The sequence below is a fragment of the Bos taurus genome, chromosome 5, assembly GCF_002263795.3.
Source record: "Bos taurus isolate L1 Dominette 01449 registration number 42190680 breed Hereford chromosome 5, ARS-UCD2.0, whole genome shotgun sequence".
Lineage (NCBI taxonomy): Eukaryota > Metazoa > Chordata > Mammalia > Artiodactyla > Bovidae > Bos > Bos taurus.
This window is the reverse complement of record NC_037332.1, coordinates 45,346,060-45,359,760: the sequence shown is the minus strand read 5'-3', so window position 1 is coordinate 45,359,760 and position 13,701 is coordinate 45,346,060. Positions and strand designations below refer to the sequence as shown.

Below are 13,701 nucleotides of genomic sequence, written 5' to 3'. Positions count from 1 at the left end.
AGGGAGCGAGGAAGGAGAAGTTATTAATTAATAGGTACAGAGTCTCAGTTTTGTAAGATGAAACAAACTGGAGATGGGTGGTGGCAATAGTTGCACAATATGAATTTACTTTGAAGAAGGGCATGGCAACCCACTCCATTATCTTGCCTGGAGAATCCCTCTTTCCTTTATCAAATCCTGTGACACAGCCTTCATCTTCTACTGATTTCATTTGTCATTAAAGTCTGTGCCTTGTTGGAGCCTTCAAGTCTTAGGCCATATGAAATTTCTGGCTACCAACCTAGTTAGTCCTCTGGATTTCTGTACTTAACATTTTTCCTTTGATGTTGCAGTCTAGGTTAATTGAGGTTGTGCTTCCTTTGATGTCATAGGTTAGATTTACTGGGGTAGTAGTTATGTTACTTACCTCTCTATGCCTCAGTTTCCTTCTTTGTAAAATGAAACATGAAAAGAGGTCAGGGCAGTAGATGACCAAGGAGTAAGGAAGTGGATGCCCAAAATTTGAGGAGAATAAAGACCATTGGACTAAGTAATGCTTCCAGTGAGAAACATCAGAACATTTTCACACTACCTATTTATTACTGAGTTTAATGCAGTCTAACGCAATGCACTCAAGAGTTTATTATGAAACAAAAATCACCCCCCCCCAAACATCATCATAAAGACCACAGCATGGATTAGAACAGTACCATAAACCAGTAAGGAACTAACAAGAATCTGGTTTCTAGTTCAGCTTTGAATAAATAAGCTAGGTTGCCATGGAATATTTACTTACCTCTCTGAGCTTGCCTCTTCTCCCTGTAAAACTGGGGGGTTGAAACAGATCTGGCCTGTAAATCTCTTTCTGCATTTATATTCTATGTTTCCAAACAAGATATAATCAGACCTTCAGTGAAAACTAAAAAGAAAAGTTAAAGCAAGGTGGGGGGAACAGAGAATGACCAGAATTCTATTTGAGATGCCACAGGAGATGTCTCTCTAAGGAGATGACATTTGCACAGACTGAAGGAAGTGAGAGAGTCAATATGAGGATATCTGAGCTGAGAGGGGTCTAGACAAGATCTCTATCAGTGATGGTGCTCAGTTCTGTTGCACAGTGTGACAAGAACTCTCATTTCCTATCAAATTTCCCATTCCTTTCAAGAGAGAACCATCACGAGATCATGCCAGCCCAGGATAGGTCCTGAGGGAGCTAGATGAGGCACAACTGGGACTGAATGCCCAAGATAAAGGGTGTAGTCTAAAAGTCATGCCTTTGTGGCAGTCAAATCCAAATGAGCAGATCCAAAACAAGTTATCAATTTAAAATGACCATTGAAGAATGGAATTCTGGGGCTTAAATGAGTAGAGAAAAGAGAGAAGTTGAAGTCCTAAGAAGTCAAGTTGTAAAACAGAAGTTGTCCCAGAGTGATGTTTTTCAAATTCAGAGTAATGACCCATTGGTGAGTTATTACATCAATTTAATGGGTCATGATGAGCTTATTTTAAAAATTAAACTAGAAGAGAATGGATTTACTAAAGTACATCACATAGAAGAAGGGCAAGTGACTGTTCTGTGAAACTTTTGTTTCAGTTATATGCATATATATGTTAAGTTACTTTGTAAATTTTACTTTTCACTGTGAGTCATGGTCAAAAAAATCTGAAAGCCAGTGGCTTAGAGAAATTCCAGGTATGGAGTACAGATAGCAGTGGCCACTTTTCATTCAAAGATTTATTTGGGTGGGCCAAGTTTATTTAAAGGGGCCAAAGAAGAACATTAAAACACTGTTCATGGGAGAATAAATGCAAACAGTCTTTATGGAAACATTTTATTGATATATCCCAGAATGAGTACTTTCATTTTCACAAATCTATCCTGAAGTGATAACCCAAAACATGCAGTCTTATGCACTGAGATTTCATCACATTATTTATAGAAGTGGAAAATTGGAAACACCTAAAAGTTCAACTTTAGAGGAATGGATAAATTATTATACACCCTGCATCAACTCTCTGAAATTGACCTAGAAGGAATGGGGATCTCACTAAAAAAAGAAAAACTAAACAAAATAAAAAATGAAAATTATGACTGAATCTGCTCAGAGGTTACTGTGGGTTCACTTTCCCATCCACTGGCTTCCTCACTCCTTGGTCATCTGCTCCCTGACCTCCTTGCAGGTTTATGACCGGGTGTCTTGGCCCCATTTGTCATCTACCCTGTGGATTTTGGAACTCTAGTTTTTGGACTCCGCTCATTTGAAATTTCTATGTCTTAACCAGTTCTAGAATCTCATTATTTGTTGGTGTCCTATCCCTACCACCTCTTGTCTCCTCTCTTCTTCCTAATGAACATGTCTTCTCACTGGACCTGCCTGATACTCAAACTTCACCCATTAGGAAGGGCAGGGACTTCCCTGTGGTACAATGGAAAACCCACCTGCCAGTGCAGGAGACACAGTTTCAATCCCTGGTTTAGGAAGATTCCATATGCCTTGGAGCAACTACCCTTATGGCAGAAAGCGAAGAAGAGCTAAAGAGCCTCTTGATGTAGGTGAAAGAGGAAAGTGGAAGAGTCAAAATTCAGAAAACTAAGATCACGGCATCCAGTCCCATCACTTCATTGCAAATTCATGGGGAAACAATGGAAACAGTGACAGACTTTATTTTCTTGGGCTCCAAAATCACTGTAGATAGTGACTGCAACCATGAAATTAAAAGACATTTGCTCCCTGGAAGAAAAACTGTGACAAACCTAGACAGCGTATTAAAAAGCATAGACATTACTTTGCCAACAAAGGTCTGTCTAGTCAAAGCTATGGTTTTTCCAGTAGTCATGTACAGATGTGAGTTGGACCATAAGAAGACTGAGTGCCAAAGAACTGATGCTTTTGAACTGTGGTGTTGGAGAAGACTCTTGAGAGTCCCTTGGACTGTAAGGAGATCAAACCAGTCAATCCTAAAAGAAATCAATCCTGAATATTCATTGGAAGGACTAATGCTGAAGCTGAAGTTGATGCTCCAATACTTTGGCCACCTGATGCGAAGAGCCAACTCATTGGAAAAGACCTTGATGCTGGGACAGACTGAAGGCAGGAGGAGAAGGGAACAACAGAGTATGAAATGGTTGGATGGCATCACTGATTCAATGGACATGAGTTTGAGCAAAATCTGAGAGATAGTGAATGACAGGGAAGCCAGGCATGCTGCAGTCCATGGAGTCGCAAAGAGTCAGACACAACTGAGCAACTGAACAACAATGGAGAAACTAAGCCCATGAATCACAATTACTGAGGCTGCACTCTAGAGCACAAAAGCTGCAACTACTGAGCCTAGGTGCCTAGAGCCTGTGCTTGGCAACAAGAGAAGCCACTGCAAGGAGCAGCCTACACACCACAAAAAAAGAGTGGTCCCCTTAGCCCCCCTCTAGCTGCAACTAGAGAAAGCCCTTATGCAGCAACGAAGACCTATCACAGCCAAAAATATAAAAAATAAAAATAAAGGAAGGGCAAGAAAATGGGATATATCTGTATATGTGAACATTGTTCAGCCACTAGAATTAATTTTCATAAATAATTTTAATGACATGGAGAAATGTTTATAATATCATTGTGGCTGGGTCAAATGCCAAGACCTAGGTCTAAAGAGAAACCAAGGGTTTAAGAAGTGACCTGGGTCTTGCCGGGCTCTCTTTACTGTTGAACAGTGTGTGAAAGCACAGGAGGAGGAAGTAGTTTCTTAGCATAAAAAAGTCACTCTTATTAGTTCATAGGAGTATGGCCAAAGTTACATAAATAATACGCATAATAGATTTGGGAAGTGTTTAAGGAAATGAGTCCTCTAGATGCAGAACTTGTTTACATTTCAGATACACCAGGAGACAAAGCAGAAGTCAGAAGTTGAAGACCTCTGCTCTCTGACCTTCTCCAGCAAAGAGAGGCCATTCCCTCCTACCCATCACTTTGTTACCATGGCCACCACCCACAAAAAGTACAGCTTTGGACCTGAAATATTGGGTAAGCATAATTTTTAAGTGAGAAGAGAGAAAATGCAAATGCCCTCCCAGGGCTTGAGAATAGCAAGTGAACAAAGCCGAGTGTAAGAAAAATAGGAGTGGTAGGGACTAGGATGGCGAAATATGTGGGCCCTCAGTTCAGTTCAGTTCAGTTCAGTCGCTCAGTCATGTCCGACTCTTTGCAACCCCGTGAATTGCAGCACGCCAGGCCTCCCTGTCCATCACCAACTCCCACAGTTCACTCAAACTCACGTCCATCGAGTTGGTGATTCCATCCAGCCATCTCATCCTCTGTCGTCCCCTTCTCCTCCTGTCCCCAATCCCTCCCAGCATCAGAGTCTTTTCCAATGAGTCAACTCTTCGCATGAGGTGGCCAAAGTACTGGAGTTTCAGCTTCAGCATCATTCCCTCCAAAGAAATCCCAGGGCTGATCTTCAGAATGGACTGGTTGGATCTCCTTGCAGTCCAAGGGACTCTTAAGAGTCTTCTCCAACTAATGGCTGAGTAATACTCCATTGTGTATATGTACCACAGCTTTCTTATCCATTCATCTGCTGATGGGCATCTAGGTTTTTTCCATGTCCTGGCTATTATAAACAGTGCTGCGATGAACATTGGGGTACATGTGTCTCTTTCCCTTCTGGTTTCCTCAGTGTGTATGCCCAGCAGTGGGATTGCTGAATCATAAGGCAGTTCTATTTCCAGTTTTTTAAGGGATCTCCACACTGTTCTCCATAGTGGCTGTACTAGTTTGCATTCCCACCAACAGTGTAAGAGAGTTCCCTTTTCTCCACACCCTCTCCAGCATTTATTGCTTGTAGACTTATGGATCGCAGCCATTCTGACTGGCGTGAAATGGTACCTCATAGTGGTTTTGATTTGCATTTTTCTGATAATGAATGATGTTGAGCATCTTTTCATGTGTTTGTTAGCCATCTGTATGTCTTCTTTGGAGAAATGTCTATTTAGTTCTTTGGCCCATTTTTTGATTGGGTCATTTATTTTTCTGGAGTTGAGCTGTAGGAGTTGCTTGTATATTTTTGAGATTAGTTGTTTGTCAGTTGCTTCGTTTGCTATTATTTTCTCCCATTCTGAAGGCTGCCTTTTCACCTTGCTAATAGTTTCCTTTGTTGTGCAGAAGCTTTTAAGTTTAATTAGGTCTCATTTGTTTATTTTTGCTTTTATTTCCAATATTCTGGGAGGTGGGTCATAGAGGATCCTGCTGTGATGTATGTCAGAGAGTGTTTTGCCTATGTTCTCCTCTAGGAGTTTTACAGTTTCTGGTCTTACGTTGAGATCTTTAATCCATTTTGAGTTTATTTTTGTGTATGGTGTTAGAAAATGTTCTAGTTTCATTCTTTTACAAGTGGTTGACCAGTTTTCCCAGCACCACTTGTTAAAGAGATTGTCTTTAATCCATTGTATATTCTTGCCTCCTTTGTCAAAGATAAGGTGTCCATATGTGTGTGGATTTATCTCTGGGCTTTCTATTTTATTTCCATTGATCAATATTTCTGTCTTTGTGTCAGTACCATACTGTCTTGATAACTGTGGCTTTGTAATAGAGCCTGAAGTCAGGTAGGTTGATTCCTCCGGTTCCATTCTTCTTTCTCAAGATAGCTTTGGCTATTCAGTTCTAATGAGTTGGATGAAACTGGAGCCTATTATACAGAGTGAAGTAAGCCAGAAAGAAAAACACCAATACAGTATACTAACGCATATATATGGAATTTAGAAAGATGGTAACAATAACCCTGTGTACGAGACGGCAAAAGAGACACTGATGTATAGATCAGTCTTATGGACTCTGTGGGAGAGGGAGAGGGTGGGGAGATTTGGGAGAATAGCATTGAAACATGTATAATATCATGTATGAAACGAGTCGCCAGTCCAGGTTCGATGCACGATACTGGATGCTTGGGGCTGGTGCACTGGGACGACCCAGAGGGATGGCATGGGGAGGGAGGAGGGAGGAGGGTTCAGGATGGGGAACAAGGTATACCTGTGGCGGATTCATTTCGATATTTGGCAAAACTAATACAATATTGTAAAGTTTAAAAATAAAATAAAATTAAAAAAAAAGAAATTATGTGAAATAAAGCATCTAGACTGTATTTATAAAACATAAAAAAAAAAAAAGAATTCTTCGGCGCTCAGCTTTCTTCACAGTTCAACTCTCACATCCATACATGACCACAGGAAAAACCATAGCCTTGACTAGACGGACCTTTGTTGGCAGAGTAACATCTCTGCTTTTGAATATGCTATCTAGGTTGGTCATAACTTTTCTTCCAAGGAGAAAGCATCTTTTAATTTCATGGCTGCGGTCACCATCTGCAGTGATTTTGGAGCCCCCAAAAATAAAGTCTGACACTGTTTCCACTGTTTCCCCATCTATTTGCCATGAAGTGATGGGACCAGATGCCATGATCTTTGTTTTCTGAATGTTGAGCTTTAAGCCAACTTTTTCACTCTCCACTTTCACTTTCATCAAGAGGCTTTTTAGTTCCTCTTCACTTTCTGCCATAAGGGTGGTGTCATCTGCATATCTGAGGTTATTGATATTTCTCCCAGCAATCTTGATTCCAGCTTGTGCTTCTTCCAGCCCAGTATTTCTCATGATGTACTCTCCAACTTCCCTGGTGACTCAGTCGGTAAAACGTCTGCCTGCAATGCAGGAGACATGGGTTCAATCCCTGGGTCGGGAAGATCTCCTGGAGAAGGAAATGGCAACCCACTCCAATATTTTTGCCTGGAAAATCCCACGGATAGAGGAGCCTGGTAGGCTACAGTCTGTGAGGTCGCAAAGAGTCCGATGCAACTAAGCGACTTCACTTTCACTTTCACCTTGCCCCAAAGGCAGCTGCTCTCAGATCCCATCATCTGCTGCCCTGCAGGAATGTGGCCCCAGTGTTGTCAGATATTTTTGACATTTGACAAAATGATATTTTCAGCATCAAGAGATGCTAGAAGTCTAGGTTTTTATATGAAAAACATTTTAAAATAATGTGTAGGCCAAACAAAACATGTCTCAAAGCCTAACACATAGTACACCAAAATATGAAGAGCTGCTGAGTGATGGGACTTGAAGTCATTTATTATTTTTATTTTTAAATTTGCATGTTCTAGAACCATAATAGTGAACATGCTATTACTTTTATAATCAGAGAAAAATTGTTACATGTTAAATTTTTAAAAATTAATTACTAAAGAGTTAATAAATAATTACTAAAAATTACTAAATGGCATTAAAACAACCATCAAACAACAAATGGTACAGGAACTTGCTCTGGGTGGATGTTTACATGAGACTAAAGTTTTATAATATGCTTTCCTTCAAAAGTTTGCAATATATCAGGAAGAATTTCAGCCTAAGCATAGCAACACACTAAGCCTCAGGCTTCCTGATTCTCAGTTAGTGGTCATGATCCTTAGCTACTGTTTCCAGATCAGGGTTTATGAAAACAAATGGTTTGTTCCATAATATTATCAGCATTTCTATTTGATTAAGTATTTAGCCTAGACTCTCCTTGTTTTGACTAGATGTTGAAAGAAAAGAGCATGTAATGCTTCCTTCAGAGTAATTATAGGATAGTCAGCTTCAGAGAGAGTGGTTATGAGTATTAAATCAGTTAAAACTTGTAATACGCTTAGATGAATGTCTAACACAAAGCAGCCATGAACTGTTAGCTGTCATTGTATTATGACTGCTCCTAGCATTTTCATTGTTGTTATTTTTATCATTATTATTCAGAAAACAGCAGCTAAAAATGATCATTTTTTGCTAGGGAGTAGAAGTGGTATGAGAGGGAAAGAAAAGAAAGGGACATATAGGAAGGGGAGACTAGTGAAAGAAAGAAAAGGCATTTCTGATTTGGTGTTTCTTAACTTGGAAGACAAAAAGGAGTAAATTGAAGAATTGAAACTGATGAGTCTGAGGCATCAGGGTAAGGGTGGTGGGCTCAGAGTGAGGACAAAGCCGGTGGGATGCAGCAAAGTACTATATATCTATTAGACCTTGATTTCCCTAACTCCAGGTGATACCCACTATAGACCCATTATGAAATTAATTTAGTTTGTAATAATCCATATTTTTATGATGAGAGAGAACGGACCAGAGCAGAACACAGTAGTGCAAATAGTGAAGACAAGTATTGCTTATTGAAAATTTGTTTTTTCTTTTATGTGGATGTATGTATGTGGAGTTGAGTCATGGCAATCAAAAACTTTCAAAAGTCTTTTTACTAGACCAAGGTGAAGGCTTTCCTCTGCATTGTGATCCTTCTTTAAAAGAGGGGAAATGTGTGTGTATGTCTGTGTGTGTGTGTGTGTGTGTGCACATGCATGCATGAACATACATACATCAATTACCCTGAAAGAGTTTCAGAAAATGGAACTTTTTAAGAGAGCTGAAGAAATCCCCACTCAAATGGAATGCCCTAGATATAAAGATATTATTCCAAGGGCAAACTGTTAAGTAACAACTAGTGTTTATTAAGACCTTAACTGCACTACAGGCACTGGGCTAAGTACTTCACATTTAATCCTGCCAACAACAAACACTATGAGAAAAAAACAAACTCCAGCAATACAAGAAACCCCTGAGATCAACATACACTACATGTTTACAACCTTGCCTGTCTTCTCTCCTTCCCTCCTTCTCTTTCTCTCTTCCAGTTTATCTCAGGAAAAGAAAAGAATGGTAAAAAGAGAACAAAAACGAAAAACCATGAAAATAAAACAGATGGGAACAACAGGAGAGGAAGAGAGAGGAAGGTGATGAAAGGGAAAAGGAAGTATTGAACGCGGAAATGCTATACCATCTGCCTCTGAGAGGTTATCATTTTAAATATAAAGCCTTCCATGAAGCTCTTTAAGGGGACTTATTCTTTAAGGTAGGGTTGAGAAGGGCCAAGGTTGGGTGGGTGTGCTAAAACCAAGCCCTACTCCTTCATTCTGCTCAAGGTCAGCCTTGGCTGCAAACATTCATCAGATGTGGCCTGACAGCCAGTCTCAGATAGACTGCTTCTGTGAAACCAGTTCGAGGTATTGATGTTAGCATCTTGTGCAGAAGTAGCCTGAAGTCATGCATTTTCTCCTCTCAGAGGAGCCCTCTATATCTATTTGATTTCTGTGATGCATGCCAGCAGGCTTTGGCTCAATGTTAATGATTTTATTCCCTTTGAATTCCTGTGAGATTTTATTCCTTTTGGTTTCCAGGAGTTACATGCCACTGTGATTTCAGCCCAGTCACACTTTTGCTGTGATAAAAAGAAACTATGGGGAAAGCTTGCTCTGTATCCTCTGCCTGATGCTGCTACCAGACATAGTTATTAAGACTTCCTTTCAGAGAATGCACAGAATAGATTCTGTTTCCAGGGTCCTGGTCATGTGCCTTTACTGTCAGATAAACTGAGAACTCTAAACCATTTGTCAGTAAAGCGACTATACTCCAATAAAAATTAATTTTAATAAATGAAATTATACCTAAGAACAAAAAAATTAAATAAAAATTATAACTAAAAATATTAAAAATAAACCATGTGCTATTCACATATACTTTCTACCTGGAGAAGACCCCTTGTGGCTTGAGTCAGGTGGACTATGATTGGGTAGACAAAATTGTTGTAGTTAGTGACCTAGCTCTCACTTCTTAACCATTACATTACATTACAAACAACCAGTTGATAAACAACGTTATTGTTAGGTATACTTCACCAGCATTTTTGTCATTGCTATCATTTCAATGTTTTGAACTAAGGTTTTGTTTGTTGACTGGCTGCCCCTCCCCCGCACACATACACAAAGACACAGTCATGCCCTTTCTTCATTGAAGTTAAGGGGCTAGGTTAGGAACACATCTACTTGAACTGATAATTAAGCTATCAAGGTAAATTGAAGGTAAATTTCTAGTTTATGAAGAAATACCAGATTTCAGAAACTCAATTTTCAATCTTCCTGACCCCAAAGAAATCATGAAAGTATCCCCTTTTGCTTTTGTATCTTCCACCTGGGACCCAGATTTTATCTGTGTCAATGACACTCTAAATATAGGATCTTTTAGTGACTCAGGTCATGCAGAGGCATAAAACTTCAGGCTGGGGCACCAGACCCTCATCCAGTCTTTGAAAGCACCCCAAAGCGTCTCAAAATATAATGAGGGCAGCAGCAGAAAAAAAAAATAAAAAGCTCTCAAATCAAAATTAATTTTAATCTACTTTAATTAAATGCCTTTTAGCACTCTGTAGAGACAGATGACAATTACAAAATCAAAATCAAAATGCAAGTGATTCTCTTGTTTTGTTGCCAAGGTCTAGCTGACCTACTTTTAAGTTGCCCTGCAAAATGTGGCCTCCACCCACTGCCCCTCCTTCCTGTCCACCACCCTTCTGACCTCTGTGCCTCATCTCCCTTCTGGTTCTGCTGGGTTTTTCACAGACTCCTCCTTCTCCTCTTACTTTTGTCTGTGGAAGGGTCCAGAAGCTGGTCTTGACATTCCCCTCTTCCCTCAACCTGCTGATGAGATACCCATCCTCATGGCTTCTCCTGTGTCTCTCTTGAAGAGAAACACCCAAATCTCTAGACAGGATCTCACATCAACTCTCCAGTTCCTTTAATCCAGGGTGATCACTTGACCCCTTTGCTGGGACAGTCCCATTTATGTCTATCATTCCAGCTTATTAATAGTGCCTACTTTGACTCTCAGAAAGGTCTCAAACAATATATTATTTAGTCTTCCTACTCAAGAGTAAGGATTTCTCCCTGACTTTACTTGATCCAACGTTTCAGTACTCCACTCTTCTTTTTCTGGAATGCTTGTCTTCTTTCCCCGCATTCCCATTTCTGTTGGCAGTTCTGTTGCTCCTCCACAGCTCAGAGGCTGGAAGCCTTGGTGCCTGGCTGACCCCTCCCTCCCCATCCCACCTTTACCATGCACAGCACCAAGCTCAGAGGAATGGACACATCTCCTGTGTCACTCACCAGCTCTGTGCTCTGTCTCCATGCCTTGGTATGATATTGTCCTTTGTAAAACAACGAAGACAGTACTTTCTGACAGGGTCCTTGCAAGGAGTAAATGAGGCCGTTTCTAAGGGAGCACCTGCCACCGTGCTGACAATGCAAATCTGATGACTTCTTAGATGCACATTCGATTCAACCCATATTTACTAAGCACCTCCTATATGCCAGGCACTGTTCTAGGTTCTGCAGATGCATCAGTGAGCAAGCCAGTCAAAGATATCTGTCCTTATAGAGCTAGCATCCTAGTGGAGAAATTAGACAACAAATAAAGAACTCGTGTTAGGTGGTGATAGGGAAGGAAAAGCCAAGCAGAGTAAGGTGGACAGAAAGTGTCAAAGTGAATGGAGAAATGTTGCTATTTTCAGAAGGGTGGTCAAGGAAGATGTCATTAATAAGATGACATTTGAGCAGAGACTGAAAGGAGCTGAGGGAATTAGCTCTGCGGCTGTTTAGGGGAAGAACAGACACAGGCAAGTTCCCTGGGGCAGGACCAGGCCCCATGTGTTTGAGGACCAACAGGGAAGGTAGCTTCATGGAGTGGAGGGACAAGTAGGCACCAAGTAGAGGGTGGAGTCAGAGGTAACGGGAGCCCATTGGGTGCAGCCCTTGTAGATTCTGGTGAGGAGTTCAGCTTGTCCTCTGACCAAGAATGGAGCTGTTGGACAGTATGTGCAAAGGCGTGACTGTCTTGAGAGAAGTCTGCAGGAGGTGAGGCCAGAAGCAGAGAGACGTTAGAGGAGATGCAATAATCCAAGCAAGAAATGATGGTGGCCTGGGCCAAGGCAGAGGCAGCCGCAGTGGTGAGAAATGAAAACCTTCCCTTTGAAGTCTCTTGGATTTCCCACTGCATTTCTGTCTCACAGCCACAGCTCTGGCCCTGGCCTGCATCACCTAACACCTAATTATTGCAATAGCTCCTTCCTGTCCTCACTGGATCTCCTACCCGTTTCTCCCTCTCTCGCTTTCATCGTATCACTTCCCAGCTCAGAGAGAGCAGTTGGGCCCTAGCAGTTAGACACCAAATCCAAACTCCTCCCCCAGCTCTCAAGAGTTTCCACTGGCTTTTATTTATTCAGTGTTCTTTCTACCATAAACCAATCCCAACCAGTGTACCATGAGTTCAGTAGCAGCTCAGAAACTCCCTGGCTTCCTACGTAACCAAGAGATTTGTTATTCAGCATGCAGTTCAAAATGAAGAGTAGTTCTTTTCCTTGAAAACTACTTTTAGGTGTGATTACAGCAACAGATGATAATGGCTGACATTGTGTTTACTTAGTGCCAGACACTAATCTAGGAACTTTACAAACAGCATTCTCCTTTAATGCCTACAACACCTCTAGAACACCCCTATGCGATGGATATTACTATCATCATCCCCAATTTTATTGATGAGGAAACTGAGGAACAGAAACAGTAAGTAAATTGCCTTACCTCACAGACGCAGAAATGGGAAGAGGTAGGTGTGGAGCTGGGGTTTGAATCTAGAAAGTCCAACTCCAGGGTCAGCACTCTTAGCCAAACCCTGTATTGCCTCCCATATTTGGACATTCTGTCTCAAATTTCTTAATGTGAATTGTTAAATTGTCAGTGTGAGTACTGCAGGACTCTCATTACCACCCCCAGGCCTTGGCTTAGCCTCTTCTCCGCCTCCCCACCGAGCTCTGCCTTGCCAAGTCCCACCCAGCTCTCAAGTAACTCAACCTCCTGTTCTTCCACAAACCTTCTCTAAGCATATTAGACCTCGCTGACTTTCCATTCTCCAAGCTATTTGAAATCCATTGCAAATCGCCATGTTTTCTGTTTGTTTTTCTTGTATCTTCCCAACTGCACTGCAAGCTGCTTATGTAGAGCAGCTATAAATTATATATCTTTTTATATCTTCACAATATGTAAAGCAATTCTGGGCCATTCAGCTCAACAGACATTTTAAAATAAAGCCTAGAGCAAACCAGATCCTGAATAGGTCCTAGAAACACAGTGAAGACAGTGCTTAATAACCTTTCTTGCCCAGTTGGGAGGATCCAGGAAAAATGCTTCCTGAAACGTAATCATTTATTCCAATTAACCCTTTGGCATAAATGCCATCAGTGACACTATTCATACATGGTTTTCATGTTATTTCAGTAAAAATTCATTGAGTACCTACTTTGTCCTACTTTGTGTAGAATGCTGTGCCAAATTCTTGTTCCAAGAGGAAATAAGACAAAATCCCAGTCAGAGATTTCCCAGTCTGTACTACCAACTCCCAGTCTATGTTGCCATCTGTCTTAGAGCATAGTTAGACATAAAGAACAGAGCAGTCATTCAAATATGCTTTACGTGAAAGAGAATATAGGAAATCTCACGGAAGAGCAGTATAAAAGGAACATCAAGGCCTGTGGGTGACTGGAATAAAGAAGGACCTAAAAAGTTATTCTCCATCTGTCTGTCCCCCTCCCCCTCTCTCTTCATCAAACTTATCCCCAGATTGCCTCCTTCCATTCTGTCTTCACATGATCCATCATGGCTTTCACAAAATGCTATTCTCAGCCTCCAAACACCTTCATGGAGGACTTCCAGGAACAATGTCACTGTCTATTCCCTAGCCTTTCCCTATTCAATCTCAAATGTCCAGCAAGAGAATCCAACAGGTCCACTATGTGATAGGTTTCCAAACAGCTATATCTGGGGAATAGGGAAAGGATGCA

The 13,701-nt window shown here is 41.0% G+C and overlaps 1 long non-coding RNA gene across 1 annotated transcript in view; it reads left to right on the top strand.

The window, feature by feature from the left end:
• Nucleotides 1–8,871, top strand: part of LOC132345285 (uncharacterized) — a 95,806-nt gene extending 86,935 nt beyond the window's left edge. Inside the window, exons 5-6 of the long non-coding RNA XR_009494516.1 lie at nucleotides 3,848–3,995; nucleotides 8,672–8,871. This is a non-coding gene — a long non-coding RNA (uncharacterized lncRNA). The remainder of the gene's footprint in view (nucleotides 1–3,847; nucleotides 3,996–8,671) is intronic.
• The last annotated feature ends 4,830 nt before the right edge of the window (nucleotides 8,872–13,701 follow it).